The 12,705-nt window shown below is 42.2% G+C and overlaps 1 protein-coding gene across 4 annotated transcripts in view; it reads right to left on the reverse strand.

Annotated features, from left to right (window-relative positions):
• The window catches only part of CREB5 (cAMP responsive element binding protein 5), a 262,348-nt gene that overhangs the window by 101,023 nt on the left and 148,620 nt on the right, over positions 1-12,705 (reverse strand). The window contains exon 1 of one of the 4 annotated variants that reach the window (XM_074861966.1): positions 2,705-2,724. The exons of the other annotated variants lie outside the window; for them this stretch is intronic. The gene's annotated coding sequence lies outside the window, so the exon portion shown is untranslated. Of the gene's footprint in view, positions 1-2,704; positions 2,725-12,705 lie in introns of those variants that run through there. 4 annotated transcript variants of the gene reach the window in all.

Raw genomic sequence — 12,705 nt, forward strand, 5'->3', positions numbered from 1 at the left:
TGAAGCACAACCAGAGGTGTCCAGCTCTCGTCAGGACAGTTATTAATTATATGCTTTGTTTCACATACACACACACACGTGTGCATGCATATAGAATTGACAACTGCAACTTTTTGAAAGGAGCCTTTAAAACTGTTTTTTTCTGTGGTGCTGTGTTGAAATCAGTTAAGTAGCAGAAGTACATTGTAACTTAGAGTTGGAATGCACTTCTGGAAGGCAAGAAGGATTTACATCTTTACACCCTCTACCTAACTTCACCGAGCACGAATCAGCAGGATGGAGAAGATGAAGTTCCTTTGTGAAAGTCACAAGCACAAGGCACGGTCATCAGGCTAAAGTACCCAAATGTTCTCCTTTGCTGCCCTCCTGGCCAGGTGAAATGTTAATAGCTAGTACAAGACAAGTGAGACTCCGATCCCCTGTGAAATGCGACCCAATGCACAAAGACTTCCAGGCCACACTGGACAGTGTATTTTCTATGTGCTTTTTTAAGAGAAATAGCAAGGATGCATTTCTGCAGAGGCAAAGATGAAGCATGCCAGTCTGTCATCCTCTGCCCAGTCAGTATCTTGCCAACATGGCTAGACGCTATCCTAGGACAACACTGACGGACTTTTCCCGCACAAACTCTCCAGCCAGAAAAGGCAGGAAGGGAAAGAGTGAAGAGAAGTCCACCCCAGCATCTGAAGCAGGCAGGCAAAGGGAAGAATCTACTCTGCTTTACTCTGATGGTCCGTGGAGCTGCACTTCCCAACATTTCTAGGAGAAAATATGAGTCAGAAATCCTACGGGAACTCCTGCAGCAGCATAGCTCCCTCCACAACCCACACATCCTCAACAGAGCACTGCGCAATCTAATCCATATGGTATATCTGCACTGCAACATGGGCCAGAGCCGGGTGCGGCCTTACATTAGGCTCTCAAATGATAAAAGTTTGGCACGTGAGCAATTGTTTGTGCTTGAGCAGTTGACTGAGGAGCTTGGAAATCAGGGCATTTAGGAAAAATCTGTGAGTGAAGTGCAGGTACGTAACAGCCACACATAAGACACCTTTGCAGAGGGCTACCAGAGGGAAGGGAAGGCAGGAGCTGGTCAGGGGCTCTTGTCTTGTTCAGACGGAGACGGGGAGGTTTTGCCATCACTGCAGAACAACGGTTTGGTATTTTGCTGAGTCAGGCCCCAATATAGGTTGTAAAAAAAAATCACCAAACCCTCAAGAGTGTGTTTAAGGCTATCTTTAGTTAGCCAAGCAAATCTGTGGTCCACTGCTGATCTAGTGAACACCAATACAGTGCTTCCCTCTGAGACAGAAATTCTCTGAAGGGGTCACTTCTGAGAGCAGTATCTTAAGAGCAGACAGCTCTTGACACAAACCTGATGCAGAGCTCCTCCGAGCAGAACAGGTATCCTGAGGACACCAACACACACCTGGTATCTCACATTCATCCCACATCTAAACACAAGCAATGCCTGAGCAGAGGCTCAGTCAGTGTTAAACTCTGTGTGGCCCACCCTAAGGGTAATGTACTCATTGTGAACTTGGGGAAGAGGTACCTTTTCTCCCTCCCACCTAGACCTAGAGGCTGTTAGCTACATGGAAAAAAGACTAAAAGGTTTGTAGAGAGACAGACAGATTTAGTAAGACAAGCACAGTGCTCTGTCCCACAAAGGAGATCCACATGTGCAGATGCCCCAACTCCTGGGTAGTTCTGGAGAGCAGAACCATGACAGGAGGGGATCTGCTGTGCTCAGCGGTCCCAGCAACGGCAAGAGAGCAGTCCATCGAACAAGCAACAAGCCCAGGGCAAGCTAAGGATCAGGATGCTGCTGACAAGCATTAGGGATGAAACGTTCCTCAGGGTGAGCTCTGCAAACTACCTCCCTTAAATGCTTTATTTTCTACAGCAGAGTTCCAACAGTAGGAGCTTTTACTCACTCTGCTAGGCAGAGGCTGAACTGCTCTCTTCGTACAGTTTCAAATTCACCAGCTACAATCCGAAGAACCACCCCTTTTTGTCTTTGCCTTTCTTTCTTTTTGCTCTCTCCAGACTTTTTGTGAAAGAGACACCCAGTTTCAAGCCATTTAAAAAATATCAAAAACCCTGGTGGAAAATAATTTGCAGCTGTGATAATATCACATTTTTTAAAATACTGTAATATAGTTTTACTTTTAATAATAAAAGATAAAAAAGGAGAGTCTGTGAATAATTAGAGAGTGCAGTCTGAAGCCAGTTACAGTCACTGCAATTGATAATAAACTTAAAGCCCCTTGACAGCAGGTAAATGCTTTGCAACCCTGACCCCCTTCCTCTCACATTACTTAACAACCCTGCAGTTCCAGCATTACATCACCGTCCAAGCGATTGGTTCCTGCATTTTAACTCTCTCCCTGTCTCCTCCGATTAGGAGCAACACAATGATGGGGCAGGGGGGGAGGAACAACAAACCACCAAACTTCTCTCAAGTTTGCTGTGCTCCTTGTTTGGGTTTGGTTTGGTCGAAAAAGCAGCTTCTGCTGCTAAGAGTCGAGGTTACACGCACCAGAAAACAAACTCTGTCGAAGTGGGAGAGAGAGTGGGAAAGGGGGACCAGGGAGGGGAGGAGAAGAGGAGGAGGAAGGCGGGGGGGGGGGGGGGGGGGGGGGAGGGGAGGGGGGGGGAAGTATATAGAAATCAGAAAAGGAAAAGAAAATTAAAAACAAACCTCATGGACATCACTGAGCCTGAATTCCCTGCTGAGGTGCAGAACATGAGAGCCCTGGAATGAGTGTATGTAGAACTTGAGCCAAAGCTTAACTAGCCCGAGTGAGTCATATCCTTCCCATTTGATTCCTGTCCAAATGATGATGTAATGCTCTGGCCCTCTCCCTGCTCACTCCCGCTCGCTACACTACCGCCCTCCTCCCCTTTTCTCCTTTTTAGCTCAGTGCTGGTGAAGTCACCATTTAAATCTGGCAGAGCTGAAGCAAAAACTTCAATGTAACCAAAACAGCCCCAGGCCAAGTTCCAGACGTACTGAGACTCGGTGGTGCAATTGCCATTGGAAACGAGTAAACAGAGAAAGAAACAGTGCCGCCTCGGAAGGGCCTGCGCAGCTGCCCGCCGGATCGGATCGCAGGGAAACCCAGCGACGGGGCTGACATGATTGACGGGGGCCGCTCAGAAGATGCTGCACACCAACCCGCATGGACCGGGCTTCGGGATTCTCCGGCCATTGGGAAAGGAGGAGATCGAGCCAGAGACAAGGAGGGCAGTGGAGAAGCCCTGACGCGGACCCAGCGTGTTTGGGGGAGTCTGGGGAGAGGAATGAGTAGCGCTGCTTTACAGGTTTTGCGTTAGGCTGGGATTTCTCTGCCTTAGCTGCGCAGGGCTGGAATCGAGCCCCGCGTTTTTGAACGATAACTACGGGGCTGTTTCTCTGGTGCGCCTGCAAACACACAGGTGCAAGGCACTTTCCTTCTCCTTTACTTACGAAGTACCAGAAAAGCCCCAAGCCGTACAGCACTGCAAGCTTATGGACTTACACTGTGGTGCTGCTGCTATTGCCTACCCTCTGTTTAAAACAATGGCCTCCTGGTGTTTTATCTCCCAAGTCTGATATTCGTGATTTTTTTAAGGACGGAGAATGTTTCTAAATGGAACTTGTAATAATTTTTCATGTGCACAAGCATAAGCTATTGTGGTGCAAAGCTCTTTGCTGCATCGTATTGCAGTTTCTAAGTCCTCCTGATATTAAATGCTACAGTGACCGTGGCTGAAATACCTCCCGGGATCCCCCACCGAGGGTTTTTTCACTGTTCATCACTCACAATTAATTGTAGTCAACACGGTACAAAACTGCTGCTCCACAAAGAATGCAAAGCCTAAGCAATAATAGTAAGACGTGAAAACGTCTAAGCACACATGCCATCCCTCAGCAATCCAAAGCCTAACAGTTTCAATGTCAGACTGCAGAGATGTAAGCATTAATGGCACCTGAAAACCTGGAGAGGTATTTAAAAGTGACTCTTTATAGATCAATAACTATTTTACAAAGTCACTCACTCCGTGTTTCACTGAAGTGAAATTCAGTTTTCCAGCAGTTAATGGACACACCTACCCCCAAAATTCAGAAAACAATTGGAAAACATCAAAGTCAAGGTGTTTTCTTTTCTTCCTTATAATGATGTGGGTTTATGGAAAAGCAATTTCTATTGCCTAGCAGCATTTCACCAAACAGTTTTTTTGGGGGGTGGATTCATTAATTGATCAAAGCAGTGATGCACAAAGATTATTGTAAAGTACCAAAGTCTCTCCTGCTGAGGATATTCTTATGGTTATAAATTATCTTTAGAATATATTTCTATGGATCAACACTGTTCGCTTCAGTCATGGTTTAGTCTTGAACTAAAGTAGTTTCAGTCATGAATTCAGATTGTTTTTGTTTAAGGTATATATGATTTTTACAGACAGAATGAGGAGAAAACCAAGGGTTTATCCTATTTAATTAAAAAAACAGAGTTCTCTGCAGAAGGCTGACCTGCTGGATGACATCCTCAATTGATATTGATGCTGCAGCCACTCAGAGTGACACCTTTATCAAGCAAGGCAGCTCTGAATTAGAGGTGATCAGCCATAATTATTACTGGCGCCACTGAAGCCTGTGGCTTGACAGCATCAGATGTGGTTGTTATAAAGTTTGGTCCATTGTGTCAATGGCCTGTATAACTCATTTATGTCTGAATTACCAGCTATTGATTTTTTGTCTTCTGTAATGTAATAAAATAAAAGTTAGATCATTCCTAAAGCTTTCTTTTAATTCTAGCCTTGCTGATAGTTTCATTTTAAGCTCAGCCCACTTTTCCCTCTCCATTTAAAAAATTATGACTTCTAACCCTTTTTCTGTGCATGTCTAAGAGGTCATCTTCTCTCCCTCCTTCTTTTTATTTTGTCCTCTTACATTTACACTGCTGGATTACAGAGCTTCTGTTCATCCACTCACTGGAATTGCTATAAACTTTGTCATGGGCCCAGGACAGATCCCTGGCTCGGAACAGCTTCAAACGGATGGGGAAGGTAGCTACATCTGAGGCACAAACTGAAATCCCCAGGCCCACCTTTGGAAGGAAGGAAGCTGCCACCAAAGAAAAAACAATTACCCAAGGATATGCATCCATTCCTGCAGCCTTTGTCAGTGAACCAGCCTCTTCTCACTCTTCTGAAAGACCCACCTTCCACCACCCTGTTGTATTCAGATCAAAATGCAACCGAAAAGATGATGCAGGAGCTGCAGCATAGTTCATTGTCCTCCGGAGGTTCAAGCACTTGTCTGGCAACTGTGCTCTTTCCAAAAGAAAACTTTGTTTACCAGAAGCAAGAGCTGACACATTGTCCATCTGTGAGCGTCTTAATCAAAATATTACAGGAGCAACTGCATTTGTATGGCAAATGGCCCTTTTAATTATTATTACCTTCATAGACACAAACTCAGAAGAATTAAACTGCCTTGAAAACAGCCTTTGTCTTACAGAAGGTATTTTCAGGAGTTAGAGCATTTTCAGAAACGAACAAGAAAGATCCAAACAGCCTGAACTGCCGGTCATTTTTAAATGATGTGTTTACACTCAAGTCCCATTTCAAGAAGCAAACTGCTTTAAAACAGAGCTCATGATCCAAAGGAGTTAAAAACTTATTTGTACTTGCTGGTGGGCATACAAAAGGTTCTTTCCAGGCAGGTATTTCCAAGGCCTATTGATTTTTTCTTCCCCCTAACAGGAAACACTGTTTTCCCATTTTCCTTCCTGTGACAGACCAGTTAATGATAAAGAATGTCCTGTGCTCAGAGGAAATTCCACTTGCATGCAAGAGCTCCCTCTTTATCTGTTTACTTGTCTGTCTTTTCTTTCTCCCCCCACTCCACCCCCATCCTTAAATTTCCATGTTCAGCCATGCTCAAGAATAGGGCTGTTGTGATGAGAGTTGTGGGATGTTTTAATTCTAATGGGAGCCTTCTTCAAAGTAGCGCCCTGGCCAGCACAGTTATGACTCCAGCTTAGCTGTCTAGTTCAGGAATGCTTGCAACACCCTCCCTGCAGCATGTTTCATCCTTGGGGAAAGGGTGGTGGGGCACACCACAGATGTTTGGTGTAACAGAAACTTGACAAAAATCACTGTTCCTGCTGAAAGTTTCCAGTCTGAACAACCAGAAAGCTCTGAATTTCGAGAGCCCAAATGTCAGAGCGCACTGGGATTATCTCAAAAGCGTATTGTAACAAGGAACTGGGTGTACTAGAGTTGAGATTGCGGATGGACAAATCATCAGTTCTACATGCATTTTAGGTGAGTGTATCACATACTTTCATACCAGCCTTTTGACTGGAAGACTGACTTCTGCCTATTTCGATCAGTGGCCCAAAGCATCGGCAAAGACCCTGTTGATGAAAGCAGTATAGCCTGATTATTTTTTTCTCCGCTACTTGGCTCTTAAAGAGGCTTGATTAAGAAAATATTCTGTAATAATGGTCCTACATTCAGGAAAGTCTCATTTTCATTCTGACATTATTTTTCATTTCTAACCCAAGAGCCTTACAGTCCCTGTGGAATTAAAGAGGCCAGATAATTTCAGGGTTAAATAAGCTTTAATGACTATCACATGTATGGAACCTTAAACCTAGTATTAAAAATTATTTTTTTAAAGTGGCATCTCTTCCTTTTTTAATTTAAAATAACCATCCAGGTGGTTTCCTAAGGATTTCTTTGCAAATTGCTTCCAGTGAACCTTTTCAGTTACAGACCACTGCAAACCCATGTGGTGTTATTCAGTGTTCTGTTCAACTTGGGTGTCCCATGTTTTTGTAGTGGACAGAGGAACTGTCTGCACAAGTGCCTGCACAGGGAGACTGTGAGGTCTGAGCAGGCGAGTTCTCACTAGCAAGGACATGAGAATGTATAGGTCCATCAATTTCAGCAGAACTAAAGTAAGGCAGGGTCAAGAGTGAATTTTTCAAGTTGCTCATAAGATAACAGGACGCATGTTCCCAGGGCACCTGGGTGCTTTGGAAAAAGCCATTCTCCTCTAAGGAGACTCAGATCAAAGTGCTCAGCATTGTGCTATATCAGAGGTAGAGATGTTTTTTCTATGAGCTCTTCAAATTGTTATGAAATAGAATATCTGGAAATATCCTTTGTGAGAACTGCCCCAGATTTCTTGAACATAAGCACTGTAAGAAACTAGATTGGATTAAATCTAAATGAATCCTGGAACAAAGATCTCCCTCTCTCACACATATGCGCTAGTGTGCTGCTAAATTAGAAACACCCTACTGAAAATATTTAAGGAAGAACAACTAGCAAAAGTTTGGGTCCAACAGCTCTGGAGACAGAGATGTGCAATGGGCATGATGGCCAGTAGACTTCCCCACAACATTCTGGCAATGAATCTTAACCCAAATCTTCAAGAACAATCTCAGCATAAGAAATCCTTTCCCAGCAACAGTCCTAAGCATGTTAATGCCACTTGGGATCACGTATTTTGTGCTGCGGACACTCAACCACTAGGAAATGGAATTGCCTACTTATTATATACTCGCCAAATAGCCGTGGGCCAGTGATGAGCGGCTGACCTGGAAGTGAAGAGTTCTGTATCCAATTAGGTATCACTGAGTCATCTAGTCTGAGTAGCCAGCTATTTTATTACAGCTGTAAACCACAAATACCTAAGACAAATAATGTAGCAATTTATGCAAAATAATAAATAATGCTTTACATTTTAGTAGAACCTTTCACCCTTAAAGATCCCAAAGCACCTTGCAGGCCAGCCATAAAGTCATGCAATGCAATCACCCTTGACATGGGAGATGGCAGCCAGCCAGCAAACGGCACAGGAGTGCAGAGGGAAGATGTTGACTAAGGACAGCAGTAAACAGCTGCAATTATTTTAAAAATGCCATGTAATCTTTAATGCTCATGCATAATGAACAGGAGGTTCCCTTCCCCCAGTGTGATTCTAATTAGTCTAATGGATAATTAGAATGTGCTGGTTGAAAAGTGGAGCCACTGCTATTTTTAGAGTTGCTTGAAGAAGCTTTGCCATCCCTGTACCCTAAATATTTTGACCCCAGATCTCAGATATCTTAATCTTTAGTGTGAAACTCTACAGGCTTTATCTTAAACTCACTTTAAAACTTGTATCACATATAGTCACATCTCAACTCTTGTAACAGGAAAAAGGATCTGGTTCTGACGTTCTTTCCCCATTATGCTTCTAACAGACAGAAAAGTAAGCTGAAATTGCAAAATCTGGATTAAAAAAGCAAACTCATATGCTGTAATTAAGTATGTGCTGTGAAGCACAGTATGGTAAGCACTGAATAATAGTACAGATTAGCACTAAAACAAATTTTAGTCTTTTCCTAAACTGTCTTCTTCATGCATTTTGGTAGCCCTCATCTTTATTTTTCAGCATGATAACAATAATTAATATTGTAATAAATTTTTTTTTTTAAAAATGGCAAAGATCTGGAACTCAGTTCCAACTGAAAAGGGAGAGTGCTGGGACTCAGATCACCCTCATTACAGCAGCACAGATTTGTGGTGCTATATGATAAAAACATACACAAGATAACTTGCTTTTAAATATACGTCCTCTTTTGCTAGCCAATAGTACAACATTTCCTCCATGAAAATGAACAGCAATAACCAACCACTAGGAAATGTTTGCTGGACTCTTGCTGGACAAACTGATTTAAGCTTTGAAGTTCCATGAATTATGGGTAGCCAAGTAATCCTGCTGGTCCTGGCTCATCCTCCGGCACAGTGTTTACACCATTCAATTGCTATCAGGATGATGAGAATTCATGATTCAAGTGGTACCATTTTTAGCTTGGCTCTATCCAAAGATCTGAATTTAATTTACATCCAGCATTATGACACCTAAACTACAGCCTCTTTTAGTACAGATTAGAATTTTTCAATGTCCTTAAAAACCAAAGTCTGCAGCACAGACTGAGATGCGTCCACAACTAAGGGCCAGCCTGCAATTCTCTATTTGCAGTGACTCCCATTGAAACATAATGTAATGTAAAGTTTCCAGTGTAACAAGGCAGCCATAAGAATTAAAACTCTATTATTGAAAACATAAAGCTATTACATGATTAGACATTTTATTTTAAAACAGGAAAACTATTCTCTTTTTCCTTTTTTTTTTTTTTTTAATGGGAGTTAAACAGGAAATCCTAGTTCAGTTTCCTTCATAGTAACTTCTTCAGTCACAGATTCATTATCTGAGAGATCCTTTCTGAAATCAGGCAAGATCCATCTGCACCCACTTATGTTTTTAGGATTTACATACTATGTTTAGTCCTCCAGTGCTTCTCTTCTGGAAAAGTATGGCTATCTATTATCTCTAAACATATTAAAAACAAACAGATCTCTCACAGACACTCACACAAATCCTTTTAGGACTCTGAAAGGAAAACATCTGCATTTTACTGACGTCAGAATTGCACCACCAATTTTACTGTAATGGTAAATGAAAGAGAAATTATTTCTAACTTCACTTCCACATTCTGTGGTGCAGGATGCTGCTTTACTTTTAACATCAGTTTCTGTGAATCAAAACATACAGCTTTTCCACTCTTGCATAAAAAACCCAAACTCCAGAATAAAAAAATTTAGCTACAAAACATGCATGCATACTGAAATACCCAGTGGGTAAGTACATATTCCACAGAAACTGTGCCTACTAGATTTACACGTGGAGCCGTCGTCTGCTTCGATACCCTCTAATGGTAGCCTATTCCTGTCACTGTACAAAACCAAATGGTTGTACTTGTCTTGCAGCCCATGCTGTAAATTCTGTACCGGAAAAACCGAACTGGCATGCTGGCATCCCCGGTGACTTTTCACATAAGGATAGACGATTAATTTTCTGTTGAAAAATGAACCCCAGTCGGCTCAATTTTAAAAACCCCAACAAACTAGACTTTTAAGTTGTTTGAATTTAAAAAAAAAAAAAAAAAAGATTTATTATGGAAACAGGATAAACAGGTTAAAACAATGATGACTAACCCATCTGAGAACCTGCAGAGTTCACTTACAGCCCAAGATTCCCTCTAAGTGGACACTTCTGTGAATATAGCTGAATAGTTTTGATACAAAAGAAGCAGCGCCTAGATCAGTTTCCCCACTTAACTGGGATGTGTCCCTTCAGTTTTTAACCTCCTAAACCCTGAGCCTTTACTGTTTCTCTCTTGTCTCCTCAAAACTTTCCCTTTTTTTTTTCTCCAAGTAGCATGAACTTAATTTCTTAGGAATTAGAAATTTTCTACTGTCTTCATCCCCCATGTTCAAGCTTTTGTGTGTTAATTATTCTGCATGGAGATGCCAATCTGAATTCAGCTTGAAACCACTTCAGGGCTTATATATTCTTGTAATTGCTTCATAACTGGAACATATGTCTCACCACCCTGCACGTCAATAGTTGCAACATCGCTTTCTCTGGCTTTTACCAATGCAATTTTACCTCTTTCATATCTGTCCAGACTCCTGCTGCAAAGACCTTTTTCCCAACCCTTTGTGTTAAACATACCAACTCTCTCTGTGTATCCCTTAATCAGCTAAGTCTTTCCTCCTGAAGTTACTGTCTTCAAGACCCTTCGTAACCAACCTCCCCCCACCTTCCCTAGCATGTTTTCATCAGTATTAAAAGTTAGTTCCAGATCAGTTCACCATGCCAGTCTAATACCTCCCAATGCCTCTGCAAAGCCATCTTCCTGATGCATCGTTAAGAGTACTGGTACCTAGGAAGTGAGCAGACCGCCACAGAAGCTTGCTGCCACTCCATGACCACTTAGCACTATCCATGAGCCCTCCTCCTGCATAGCCATTTCCAGATGATGAGCTCCCAGCTTCTTCTTCTAGAAATTTTTATTAGTCCCCCCAGGCACAGCCTCGCATTTTTTAATACTGAATTTCATTCCATTGCCATTACTTCAGTACTCAAAGCTCATCCAGGTTTTTTTTTTTGGGGGGGGGGGTTGGTTTTTCTTTTTCTTCTCTTTTTTGTATGATATCCAGGTCCTTCTCTGTATTGCCAACATCTCCAAACCCTGCGTCACCAGCAGTACTTGTTATACTTGCATTACCGTCATTAATGAAAATGCTAAGCAAAATCAGGACTCTACTGAATGAACATTGTGTAGCTCCACAAGCAGCCTCCTCCAACCTCACACTTCCCTTTTCAACACCACCCTGTTCTTTCCCCTCCAGCAAACCCCATTTTTAAGCATGCTGAATGAAACCTACCTGCCCTATTTCCTAGAGCAGATTCCCCCACATTAGCTCTAGTTGTTGAGCAGTCCGCAGCTGTCAGCAGCTTTTACTGAGTGAGGATTTGTCAGCATGAATAACAGTGCAGGACAAAGTTTATCCTTATTTACTGATCACTCCCAGCCCTGCCTAAAATTTCTCTTAGCTGACAGAGGTGGATAAGCAACCTTTTGGAAACTTTTGAAGAGGAGAAATGTTTTAATTACAGTGGGGATAAGTAGCATTAATGCTACTGAAATATTTAAGCAACTTTTCAGATGTCTGCTGACTCTCAGCATTTTTATCAGAGGAATTTTGCATCTGTGCCCCACAGACCTGAGAAGCCCCCTATGTCACTGCATGCCGTTCTGCTCCGGTTACACTCGTTATTAGGCAGTATCATTATGTAGAATTTTCGGTGTTCCTAAAAGGGATTTCAGGAATGCCACAGCAAAAAATGGATGGTTTGTTTACTTGATTAATGCCGTGATCTATGATTACAAATCTGTCTACTGTTGCTTTCACAGGAAATTATTTCAAGAACTTAACTTCTGGGTGTTGCTTAACATCCAGCACCGACTCCACTATAAACTCAAACACATGATTTATCTGGTGGCCAGCATGTGTGGGAGGAAAGATCTAGGAGTCTGACAAAACTCTTCACTCCCTCTAACTTTCAGGCCATCAGATGTAGAAATCTAGACCGTTACACTCCTAAGCCTGTTTGTAAATCCTCAGCCAATGCAAACTATTAATACTGAGCTAAGTGAGTGCAAAATGAAAGTGATTAGGCACATCCTTTTTAAAAAAAATTTATACACACATGTTTTACTAGCTCTAAACGTTAAACCAGCTGATTACATCATACCAACACAGTAAAAATTACTCCAAGGTAACCTAGGAAACTGTTTTTACTAAATAACAACTGGGTCCCTTCATTTAATCTCAGTTCACACAAAATGCAAGTTTAGCTTAATCTCCCTTCACAGCAATCTCATGCTGTAATTCCATACTGTCTGCTCAGACCGGCTGGGATGCTCTTGCTGTCAGTTTGTAGGGCAAAGCTCTCCGGGGACTGAAGCAAGGCTTTCTCAGATGAGGGGCCCTTGTCTGTTGTATTTGCTATTCTTGGTGGCCTGCCAGCAGCCCCAAATTTGGCAAGGTTCAGAGCGCAAGCTACAGTCGGGTGGCTTGATTATCATGAATGTTATTATTTTTATTGGTCGGTTAATATGTTTTCACTTTGCTGTGCTTTAATTTTGCTTTGGTTGTCCATGTTGGCTATTCTGTGTTTCCAGCCTAAAGAGACGTAAGGATGGACAGCCATCACAGTCATTATCTAACTCTTACCCAGGACACCTCATATGATTCTTGATCCTCTATATTTTGAAGGCCAATTCATGAAATATCCATTCAGTT

Source organism: Strix uralensis, chromosome 1, assembly GCF_047716275.1.
Source record: "Strix uralensis isolate ZFMK-TIS-50842 chromosome 1, bStrUra1, whole genome shotgun sequence".
NCBI lineage: Eukaryota > Metazoa > Chordata > Aves > Strigiformes > Strigidae > Strix > Strix uralensis.